The 12,500-nt window shown below is 41.9% G+C and overlaps 1 protein-coding gene across 3 annotated transcripts in view; it reads left to right on the forward strand.

Annotated features, from left to right (window-relative positions):
• Nucleotides 1–12,500, forward strand: part of lifra (LIF receptor subunit alpha a) — a 35,758-nt gene that overhangs the window by 538 nt on the left and 22,720 nt on the right. Inside the window, exon 2 of one of the 3 annotated variants that reach the window (XM_036598092.1) lies at nucleotides 10,526–10,584. The exons of the other annotated variants lie outside the window; for them this stretch is intronic. The gene's annotated coding sequence lies outside the window, so the exon portion shown is untranslated. The remainder of the gene's footprint in view (nucleotides 1–10,525; nucleotides 10,585–12,500) is intronic. 3 annotated transcript variants of the gene reach the window in all.

A 12,500-nucleotide genomic window follows, 5' to 3' on the forward strand; every position in this document is an offset into this window, starting at 1 on the left:
TGTTTTTCACGCCTAACAGAAAACAATAATGCTAATCTTCCAACAGAGGAACGTGGCCTGTTTGGGAGGCCAGTGGAACCCTATCTAGAACAGTCGAACAAATATTAAGGAAGTCTAATTAATTCTGTGTTTATGGCTCATCAGCTGTCCGTTCATGACCAGTACAGCTGTAACAGCTCTCAGACTGGACGTGTTTGTGGTCAGATGTTGGCCGTGCTGTGTCTAAATGTGCTGGTTTGTGTTGGTGTGATTTAATTTTAGGTCTGCTGCTTTTAAAGCGTGTAGAATGAACACATCCTGAAAAGAAAACACGCTGAAAACCAACATTATATAAGCTCACTGGTCACAGTGTGCCTGCAGTGTTTCGGGAAAGCATTCAAAACCACTTCATGTGGGCTTATTATGAAAAATAAGCTTATGTAATATTGTTTTTTTAAGGATGTTTTCTGACCATTGCAGCTAAAAAAGACCAGAAAAGACTGGAATCAGTAAAACTGAGTCTGGACTGTTGAATAAGGACTGAACTGAGTGTTTGGTGGGAGCAGCGCAGCTTCAGCTTCAGTCCAGAAGGAAATATAATGACAGCCTTAATGTTCGGCCTCAATTGGAGTGTCCATTACAGCCTTTACTGTCCCGGTCAGTCTGTTCCCTCCCCCTCTGAGCGCTGCCGCGGGGTCAGTTTATGGATTAGGACATTTAAACGATAAACAGACCAGGTTTAAGGCAGATATGACGTTACTGAATAAGCACTGATTGGCAGAAAAGGACAAATAATATCAAAGTGCGTCAAAAGGGGCATCATGTGACCTGAATAGCGGTCAGATCTGGCCGTATTCCACTTTAGCCGTTAGTGGTCATAGATAACATTGCTCTGGGTTCTTTAGTAAAGGGAAGGGTTCCATTTAGAACCATGAACACTCAGAGAACACTCAGATTGATGGAGAGTGTGTTATGTATGGTTCTATGTAGAACCATTTTGAAAAAGGTTCTTATATTGTAACAGGCTTGACGTCACACTATAGAAGAACCCTTTTTGGGGCTAAATAGAACCATATACAACACATTCTCCATCAGTCTGAAGAACCTCCTCACGATAGTACGACAGGTCTATGCTAATGTATTCCAGGCGATTCAGCCTTTTTGAAAAGGGTTCTAGACAGCACCGAAAAAGGGTTCTTCTGTAGTAACATTAGCACCAAAAGGGTTCTTCTGTAGTAACATTAGCACCAAAAAGGGTTCTTCTGTAGTAACATTAGCACCAGAAAGGGTTCTTCTGTTGTAACAAGCTTAAGATTGTAACAATAGAAGGTCTACATCAACCTGAAGAACCATTTCACTGTTGTACCACAGGTGGTTGTTAAGGTGTTGTTAAGTAGGTACTACTTGTTCCAAGTGGTTGTTAGGGTGTAGCTAGGCAGTTGCTATGGTATCTCACGTGGTTGCTAGGTGGTTGCTATGGTATTCCAGGTGATTTAACCTTTCTGAAAGGGTTCTATAAGTCACCAAAAAGGTTCTGCTGTTGTTACAAGCTTGACATCATACATTCACAACACGTTCTCCATCAGTCTGAAGATCCACTTCACCAGGCAAGGAACCATTTAAGCATGGAATGGTTCTATATAGAACTCATGGTTCTAAACGGAACAATTCCTTTTACTGAACAGCCTGTTTTTGTGATTCACACGTTTACAAATATCCGCCAGCAGATCAGCTCTGCTCACTCACGCTGAAGTTATAAGGAGCGTTTCAGCCCAGCCTGCTTTCGGAACGAGACGTAGCCAATCAGAACAGAGCTCATTTGCATACGTCAGCCTTAAAGGCGCAGGCTGTTTAATTTAGGATTAAAAGCGGTTGGAAAACAGTCACGTTCACTGTTTTAGTACCTTATAAACCACACAAACATCATACATGGAGCTCAGCAGGGAAAATAGTAGAGTCCAGTGAAAACGTCGGAGACCGGCCCTTTAACGTCCTCACGGTGGGCACAGATGGACGCACTGTGACTCTGGAAAGCTGCACATGTTAATAGTTGAGGTACAGAAGTTGCCAGAATGTTCCACAAAGCTGGGAAAGCAAAAACAAAGCTGTTCTTTAATATTGAGTTCTCGGATCTCACGTTTCACCCAAACTCTCCAGAAAAAATGTGGCCAAAGGTTCTGGGGGCTGAAAATAGACTGAATAACATTGATCTGCGCTGCTCTGCGGGTTTAGAAACCCTGCTGATATTATCGGAGGAAAAAAACGGACGAAGAGGAGTTTCCAGTAAATGTCATGGACAACAGTGTTAATCTGTGATCTCACAACAGTTCACATTGATTTAGAGTCTGTTGGTGCATCATAAATCTCACGTTTTCACCATGATTTGGCTGTTTTGGTAAGATTCTGTATCATTTTCTAAAAACACGCTGAATAAACAAACGTAAACAAATGCTTTTTACTATTATTTCGATGTTCGTGCAGGAAAATGGTTTGAATTTGAGCCAAAAATAAACACATATTTCAATATATCGCTACAAAGCCTTGGATCTCCATTTTTTTTTTTAAATTTTTTGACATATTCTGAAAGAGGCAGCTGTTTATGTTGTGTCAGAATTTTGTGATGAACGGACCAACAGAAATGGTCCAAAATTACGTGGAAAAACAGTATTTCTCCATTAACGTCCATTAAAGGTTAAGAACGTTTTTCCTTCTCCTGTAAAGTTGCCTCGCTGGAGATGTGAGGTTTTGTTTGGCAGCGATATGTTAGATACACTCAAACTATAATCAATCAACCCTGCTAAAATTATCGGAGGACAAACAGACGAAAATGAGTTTCCAGTAAATGTCATGGACAACAGTGTTAGTCTGTGATCTCACAGCAGTTCACATTGATTTAGAGTCTGTTGGTGCATCATAAATCTCTCATTTCAACACAGTTTGGCTGTTTTGGTCTGAGTCAGCATTGTTTTCTTAGAATACACTGAATAAAAAATGTAAACGAATGTTTTTTACTATTATTTTGATGTTTATGCAGAAAAATGATTTGAATTTGAGCCAAAAATAAGCACATAATTAAATACATCACTATAAAACCTGTGTCATTTTTTGACATATTCTGAAAGAGGCAGTTGCTGTTTATGTTGTGTCAGAATTTTATGGTGAACGGACCAACAGAAATGGTCCAAAATTACTTGGGAAAACAGTATTTCTCCATTAACTTCCATTAAAGATTAAGAACGGTTTTCCTTCTCCTGTAAAGTTGCCTCGCTGGAGATGTGAGGCTTAGTTTGGCAGCGATATGTTAGATACACTCAAACTATAATCGATCAGAATAAAGTCTGATGTTGAAAAATCAGTGCAGATTCACTTTCAGATCAGACCAGCAGTTGTGCAGCTGTTACATATTTAAATAATATTGTGTTTAGTAATAAAATAATGACACATCTGTTTAATACTGAGACATTTCTGCCAAGACTGGGTTCATTTCTCAGTAAGAGTGGCTGAGCGTGAGGAGCCGAGCGTGTCCTGGGGTGACTTTAGAAAGAGAAAGTGGATGTTGATGTTCCTGAAACACGACCTTGATGCCCTTAAACATCTGTCGGGCGAACGGGAGGATAAGAAAGTTCCCCAAAGTCAGTGTGCCAAAAAAAATAAATAAACCCAGAAAGACGTTCTCGAAGCTCCGTTCCTACTTTCGTTTTCACTGCTGGTCATTTCCCTGAGGGCCGTTTCAGTCAGAGGCTGAGATTTAATCAAACACTACGCTTAAAATAGCAGGACGGCCTCAATAAAGTCATCACGGATGCGGACTGACCGTTAGGGTGGACGCTGCTGTAGGGAGTAAAGGAAAATAGAGTGTGAGCAGACTGAGCTCAGCAGTGCTGCCGGTGGTTATAAGGTCTGTAGCTGTTGGTGTAGTTATGGAGGTCTCCGTTTGTGTCTTCTGGAGAGCGCCTGACCTTGAGGGTCCGCGCTGTCGTGCAGAAAAGCACAGTGTCGGCTCCAGGAAATACATCTGAGAACCGGACAGAACATACAGTACTGGAAAAGCGCGTTAACCCCAGGAAGAGACCAGCCAGGAAATGGCCTCACTGTGTGTTTGCCCTCTAATCCTGCTACAGAAACCAGCTCAGACCAGTATAGGTGTCACCAGTGCGACCAGCGTAGGCTGTGTTTTGGATGCTGGTCAGCAGCAGTGGAGGTAAGTATGTTGGTCACCACCAAAACCAGCGTGTCCTCGCTGTCCAAAAAAACATGTATCTCCATTTCTTCTCATTTTGTTCTGATGTGGTTTGAGGAGCTCAGCTGCTCTGCACACTGTGAGGAAGAGCTTCATGATGATGGACCAATAGAAACGCTCCAAGTAATGTACTGTGAAGATGCAGAGCGATTCTGCTCTCCTCTGTAAAGCTGCCAGTTTGGAGATGCTTGGTTTGCTTTGGACGGTGATGATACACTGTTGTGGATGCTGGTATGCTGGTCAACCAGCATGACCGTACTGGGTGATCAGCTAAACCAGCACCAGACGTGCATAAACCAGCATAAACTAGCTTAGACCTGCCCAGACTGCATACCGGTCTGTGCTGTTTCTTTCACAGGGCCTTAGCGGTTAGCGTCTGAGAGCTAGCCGCCGCAGTGTTGTTGTTATTTTATAATTATGATTTTTTTATCAGCGTTTTCTGTTTGGCTGTTGTGTTGGTAGCTATCTTATAATAACACTTGCTGTCACTGACAGCTCCAGTGCTTAGCCTTATCTGTTGCTAGTTAGCATGAGAAAACTAGCTGTTGCTGTATTAGTAGGTATTTTATAACAGTATTAGGTACTAAAATATTATTACTACTAATATTAGTATTGGATATTTTATTTAACAGCCTCATTTTTTTTAGACCCTTCAGTGTTCAGCCGTATTGGGCCTTCGCTAATTCGCTAAATTGGAGATTAAGTGATGTTCAGATTCGTATTTTTTTGCTTTGGTTGTGGAAAATTTGAATTGAAAACTCGTTTGTCTTTATGAAGAAGTTTGACTAGCATGATAGAGGTTAGCTTTAGTACCCGGTTGCAGTAATGTGAGTGTGTCGTGGAGATTGTGAGGGCTGTCTGCAAATTCTGGACGAATTATTATTATTACTATTGTTATTAATATTATCATTATTATTATCAGTATTATTTAACTTTATTCATTTAACATGTGAAAATTAGCTGTTGGTAGTTGTTTTAAAACAGTTAGCATGGACGTGTTCAGTATTTATGGACGTGTTCAGTATTTGTGGACGTGTTCAGTATTTATGGGCGTGTTCAGTATTTGTGGGCGTGTTTAGTTTTTATGGACGTGTTCAGTATTTATGGACGTGTTCAGTATTTGTGGGCGTGTTTAGTTTTTATGGACGTGTTCAGTATTTATGGACGTGTTTAGTTTTTATGGACGTGTTCAGTATTTGTGGACGTGTTCAGTATTTACGGACGTGTTTAGTTTTTACGGATGTGTTCAGTATTTGTGGACGTGTTCAGTATTTGTGGACGTGTTCAGTATTTGTGGACATGTTCAGTATTTGTGGACGAGTTCAGTATTTACGGACGTGTTTAGTTTTTACGGACGTGTTCGGTATTTGTGGGCGTGTTCAGTATTTGTGGGTGTGTTCAGTATTTGTGGGCGTGTTTAGTATTTATGGACGTGTTCAGTATTTGTGGGCGTGTTCAGTATTTGTGGACGTGTTCAGTATTTACGAGCGTGTTCAGTATTTGTGGGCGTGTTTAGTTTTTATGGACGTGTTCAGTATTTGTGGGCGTGTTCAGTATTTGTGGACGTGTTCAGTATTTACGGGCGTGTTCAGTATTTGTGGGCGTGTTTAGTTTTTATGGACGTGTTTAGTTTTTATGGACGTGTTCAGTATTTATGGGCGTGTTCAGTATTTGTGGGCGTGTTCAGTATTTATGGGCGTGTTCAGTATTTATGGACGTGTTCAGTATTTATGGGCGTGTTCAGTATTTGTGGGCGTGTTCAGTGAAAGCTAGCTCTTATATTAATCGATTGTTGTGAAATAATGACCGTCAGCCATGGACAGCTCCAGTGTTTAGCCTCACTGGTCATTTGCTAGTTAGCGTGTGAAACCAGCCGTTGTGTTATTAGTGTGTTATAAAGCCAGTTGCTGTAATATCCATAGACAGCTTTAGTGTGGTGCCTTTGGTAGTTGTCTGTGCCTGTCACAGTTATAATCACCTAATCGCAGTGATTTGAGGTGATTGCGGTTATTTAAGTCCTAGATTTCATAAACGTGACTGAAGGAAACAGTAAACGTGTTCACTGAGTCGTTGTGGGGCTTATAATGACGTTTAGAGCGCAGCGCTGAGTAGTGCTTTATCGCTAATGCTAATGTTTTTAGCGTGCATGCTAGCAGGGCGAGTGTCGGTTATGTTTTGGCTCTGGTGAGGATCACGCAGCTCTGCTGCCCTGCTGCGCGTAGTTCTGCGTGACTGTAGATGTGGAGTGTTGGTCCGACAGTTCGGCCAGCGTTAGCCGTAACAGAGCTAGCGAGTCAGGAGGCTAATCAGCCAGTTAGGCTACATTAGGCCTGTGTTTTCACAGCTGCGAACAATAAACGAGAAACGACTAATAGGTCATCAGAATTATTTATTTGACAGCTGACCAGGAGCTGAAATATCACAGTAGTGAGGGCGCTTTGGTTCTGAGGAGGCTAGCTGTAGCAGGATTGGTGGTCACTGCTGGCCTGTTTTTAGTAAAGCTGTCACAGACAGAGGCTCTATTTAGCTTTATTGAGCTTCTGGCAGTTTTAACCGCTTCAACTCCTTGAGACCACCGGCGGTTCCAAATCGCACTTCGTCATATTCTTCATAACGTTCATATTTCATAAGCTACATTCTAAAGGTGGGGGTCGTATGAGGCTGTAACTGTCTTCTCTCCAGTCAAATAGATGGTGATGTCATTTTAAACCCTGATAATAAAAGAAGCTGATCATAAAACTGTATCATAAAACACATGTTCTGATAATCTGAGGGGAGCTTTTACAATAAATAAATAAATAAAATAATAATTTTACGTTTATTTCAGTTACTGAATAATCTGCCTTATGATTTGGTCGTGTAAACTCAGATGGAAAACCAAAACATACCCTGGAGACTAAGCGGTTAATGTATTCGTAAACCTGTATTTGTGGGTCTTTTGTAACAGATACTTGGTGTAGAATAACTTCAGTAAGCATTCAGCTCTGTGTCTTCACTGTCCGGCCTGTGAAATCGAGCTGTTGGCGGTTCTCTTATAAAAGGCAGGGCCTGTTGTTGTAAAATGATTAGCCTGAGCCGCCTCGGCCTTCAGCCAGCGTCTCATTCATTAATGTGCACTTCCTGTGAGTCCTGTGTAACTCGGCTGATAGCGCTGACCCTTATTTTCTGACCTGCTTTGTGTTGTATGGTCTTACTGTAAACGGAACCGGACAGGAAGCGTCAGCGCCGGCGTTTGTCACGTGATACGGCTTATCTAGAGCGAGTGTTCTGTGGAAGACTGACTCGAGTAAATAACTGGGTGTTATCAGTGTTGCATCAGAGGCTTCTGTGTGCGCTGCTGTTTGTGTTCACCCCTGTTTCATTATTCATTAGCTTTAACTGGTGCACCAATGGCGGCTAGTAATATCATCATTTAGCCTCTGTTTTGTATGATTTAGCGAGTATATTTACTCGACCTGTACCTGTATTACAGCAGGGATGGGCTCTGTGATGGTATTTGTCATTGTTGTAGTAGCATAGAGTGGATATGGTCTGAACTCAAAGAAGGCTGGGCTGCATTTTTCATCACAGAGAGCAGAATTAGTCCTGTTTAACGGGATTCAGTGCAGTGCAGTGTGTTAATCGTTCAAAATGTCACTGTACGCAAAATTTTTCATAGTATTTTTAAGATCTGGTTCTTTGTTTTCTATTTGAACTTATCAGACCTCCAAAAAAAACAAATACTCTGAGGCTTCAAGTATCGTGATATTATATTTTTGCCATAATCACACACCACTAATGAAGTCGGCCTGACATGTTCTATGTTCTCTACGCTACTTCTTTTTGTACTGTTTTCATGGGTCACAGTTTTTTTGAGCTAGAACCAAAACTTGGAATGTAGAACCTATATGGGAATAGGGTTAGGGTTATGGGGTGCTTGTGCTTTTGGAACCAATACAGTTTTTTTCCCCCATCGGAAATGAATATGGCATTATGTTGAGAAAATAAAATCTGACTGCTTAAATGATTGTCACATTACATATATGTGTTTATATGTTAGGACCCACCTGGGATACCATATCAATAGCCGTGCAACACCTTAGCAACCACCTGGGACAACCTAACAACCACCTAGCAACGCCTTAGCAACCACCTGGGATACCATAGCATCTGCCTGGCAACACCTCAGCAGTAACTTGGAATACCATATCAATAGCCTAGCAACACTTTAGCAACAACCTGGGATACCATATCAATAGGCTAGCAACACCTTAGCAACCATCTGGGATACGATGACATTCGCCTGACAACGCCTTAGCAATAACCTGGAATACCATAACATCCATCTGGCAACAGCTTAGCAACCACCTGGGATACCATAGCATCCACCTGGCAACACATTAGCAATAACCTTGGACAGCACAGCCAATTTAAAGTCTGTTCAGTTTCTATATTTTAACCCCTTAAATGGTCAGACCTCCTTTAGGGTCCCAGCCTTCATCACACTCCTCTGTAGCCTGAGAATAGCTCTCTCTGTGCATTGTGGTCCGTGTAGTTCCTGAGTAATTAGCCTGGGGTTACACTGTGTCCTGTTGCACACATTTGCACTGTAAGTGAGTGTTTTTGGTGACAGTTTAAACAGCTGTAGCTCCAAAATGGTAACTTCACACAAGAGGGCACAGTGTTCTTCACTTTCAGTGGAGGTTCATTCGAAGAGGTTTTGTTGTCCGTTATTGTGATTTTGGTGCGTTTTGTTGGTCCATTCATCATGAAGGAGAGCTTCACTGTGTTCAAGAGATGTAGAAAAATAAAGAAAATAGAGATGCCTGTTTTACTTTGGACAGCGTTGATATGTTTCTGTATGTCTGTCTTTGAGTGTTGAGCTGGGCGACTTTCAGATGGTCATTCTGTGAAGTGCTGAAGTGAAATGCCTCAGTTTAAACGGCTCATTTTACAGTCTGATCTTTAGAGAAACACTTGGCTGAAACTTGGTTTGAATGGGTATCAGTGAGGAAGAAGGCTGAGCGGTGGGGTGCCGTCTCCACTGAGTGTGTGTTGGGAGTCTGTGTCGAAGTGCGGGTGTGTGAGGTGTTTTTGGACGTCGAGGGCGGCTCCTAAAGTCTCCGCTGAAACACACACTCCCATTGTTCTAGACCACAGAGAGCTCTTTCAGCTCCGATACATAAACCCCGCACAGCGCTGTGAGATCATCACAGAGCTTTCTGGAATTCTTCAGACATTCCAGAGGAATTTCCACATCCGTTTACTTCCGAGTGCTGATCTGTCCTCAGGCCGGCTTCACACGGTGAAACTTTCATGCAACTTTAGTTGCCTGAAACTTACATGAAACCGTGATGCACTTGTGTAAATGTAAAGCATTCTGCAACTTACTTAAAACTCAGCTGCAACCGTCTCAACTTCGCAGAGCTAGTTTAATGAAACAGACGATCAGAACGCATCACATGATCACGTTGACCAGCATCATTTCAAACTGTCGATTTCCCCGGATCAATAGACGAGAAAATAAAACAGATGCTGGCTTACTGGAAGGAGCTGCTAGTGAAGTAACTGGATGTGTTGCACCCAACTTTGATTGCTTTTGAGTTGCTTAGTGTGATTGCTAAGTTGCGTAGAAATTGCAACATGCAACTAGTAGCGTCAGAGTTTCACCGTGTGAACGCAGGCTTATTACATATCAACTCAGTATGAGAGGTGTGAACGATTTGTTTCTGAATCTGCAGGAACTGATTCAGCACTTCGGTGCAAATCTCAGATGTCACCATGATTCGATTCTTTATATTTATATAATATAACATGAACATAGATTGCGGGATATTTACACCGTAAAGGAATACAGACAATAGACATGTATTACTGAAAATAATACATATGTTTTTATAATATAGACATAAAAGAAAATACTTTATTGAATGTTCTTATAATGGGTTAAAAGATGATTCTTCAGGAAATGACTCGGTGCATTACAGTTTGATTCATCATTCGATTCAACTCTTTCAGATTGTTTTGTTGCAGTTCTACACTGAATGCTCAAGAACTGTTCATGCGGTGGTGAAATATGGACAGTCATGGTTACAGCAGAACATTTGTTTTTAGACTTTGTGTTTGAAAGTAGCCTGATAAATGTTTTGTAGCTATTAAACGAGCCTGTACTTCATTGAACATCATTCAGATCTATTTTGAACAGTGCAGGACGGGTGCAGATGGATCGGTCAGTTCCTGTGGAGGCAGTTTTAGAGCTCAGCTCAGTGCACTACAGTGCACACTGACTGTGTTGTGCTTGTGTTTTTCCCACATGTCTTTTCATAGATCTTCCATTTGGAGGGATTACAGGGTTGCGCTGAGAGAGAGGCTTTCATTTGGGCCTGGTGAGTATAATGAGAGACGGTGTGCTGGGCAAAGGACGCTGGCTGTGGGCCCAGAGCGGTCATAACCATAAAGGCTAGTTTAGAACACTGTGGTCTTACTCACACTCAGTCAAATACACTGCTGCACCACCGGGTTAGATTTGGAGCTACATACAAGAGTTATTTCTGACGGCACAAGCGTAGGGGGCGATATGACCTCTACTGTTTCAATTATAAAGCCTCTATAATGTTCATATGATCCACACAGTCACTCTGACAGACTGTAATACACTACAGGAAGTGTAGGGGGCGATATGACCTCTACTGTTTCAATTATAAAGCCTCTATAATGTTCATATGATCCACACAGTCACTCTGACAGACTGTAATACACTACAGGAAGTGTAGGGGGCGATATGACCTCTACTGTTTCAGTTATAAAGCCTCTATAATGTTCATATGATCCACACAGTCACTCTGACAGACTGTAATACACTACAGGAAGTGTAGGGGGCGATATGACTTCTACTGTTTCATTTAAAAAGCTCTATAATGTTCATATGATCCACACAGTCATTCTGACAGACTGTAATACACTACAGGAAGTGTAGTGGGCGATATGGCTTCTACTGTTTCATTTAAAAAGCTCTATAATGTTCATATGATCCACACAGTCACTCTGACAGACTGTAATACACTACAGGAAGTGTAGGGGGCGATATGACTTCTACTGTTTCATTTAAAAAGCTCTATAATGTTCATATGATCCACACAGTCATTCTGACAGACTGTAATACACTACAGGAAGTGTAGGGGGCGATATGGCTTCTACTGTTTCATTTAAAAAGCCTCTATAATGTTCATATGATCCACATAGTCACTCTGACAGACTGTAATACACTACAGGAAGTGTAGGGGGCGATATGGCTTCTACTGTTTCATTTAAAAAGCTCTATAATGTTCATATGATCCACACAGTCACTCTGACAGACTGTAATACACTACAGGAAGTGTAGGGGGCGATATGGCTTCTACTGTTTCATTTAAAAAGTGCTCTATAATGTTCATATGATCCACACAGTCACTCTGACAGACTGTAATACACTACAGGAAGTGTAGGGGGCGATATGGCTTCTACTGTTTCATTTAAAAAGCGCTCTATCTTGGTCAAGAATTAGTCTTGACAATTACTTGTAATGGTAACATGACGTTATGGTGTTATTGAACAAAATCTCCCGTGTTTACGCTGCAGGGTTCCAGTAAAGTGCTACTGGACTGGCTTTGTGCTGTTACTGGGTTTGTACTTTAGCACATCCGGGAACAGAAACCAGAAACGTTAACTTTTATATGATAATATTTGAGCTGCAGTAACACAGAAGGGCTGTACTTATTTTGGCAGCCTGCATTAAATCACAGCCACAAATCCCAGCTGGGAGGTTGTTCTCCATGACTTAAATATTTGCAGCCCCAGTGGTCAGAGAAGGTCGGTGACGGGCGGGTGTTAACAGTCGGTATGTGCCCTCTGGCTGGGCTACGGTTTGCTGTGAAGTTCCACACAACAGCGAGAGCTCCAGTAGGACGTGAACCCTGAGTCCACTTCTGAGAAGAGCTTTTACTCCGTCAGATACGTTTACTTAAGAAAAGAAAGAGCTCTATAACGTTCGTATGACTCACGCGGTCATTCTGACAGACTGTAACCTTGGGCAGCAAGTAAATACACAAACAAACTGGATTAAATCAGTTATTTTGGAGGCGTTACGAGAAGAACCAGTTCGCTAGAAAAGATGGTTATTCACGCAACGTTGAGGGCAAAAGAGCAACAAGATGGACCGATACAGTCTGAAGAAGCATAAACAATCCATTAAGGAGCCCAAACAGAGGACGGGACACTGAGGAGAAAGTCGCCTGGAGACAGAACCGCCCTGACGGCGCTTGAT

The sequence above is a fragment of the Colossoma macropomum genome, unplaced genomic scaffold (genome assembly GCF_904425465.1).
Source record: "Colossoma macropomum unplaced genomic scaffold, Colossoma_macropomum, whole genome shotgun sequence".
NCBI lineage: Eukaryota > Metazoa > Chordata > Actinopteri > Characiformes > Serrasalmidae > Colossoma > Colossoma macropomum.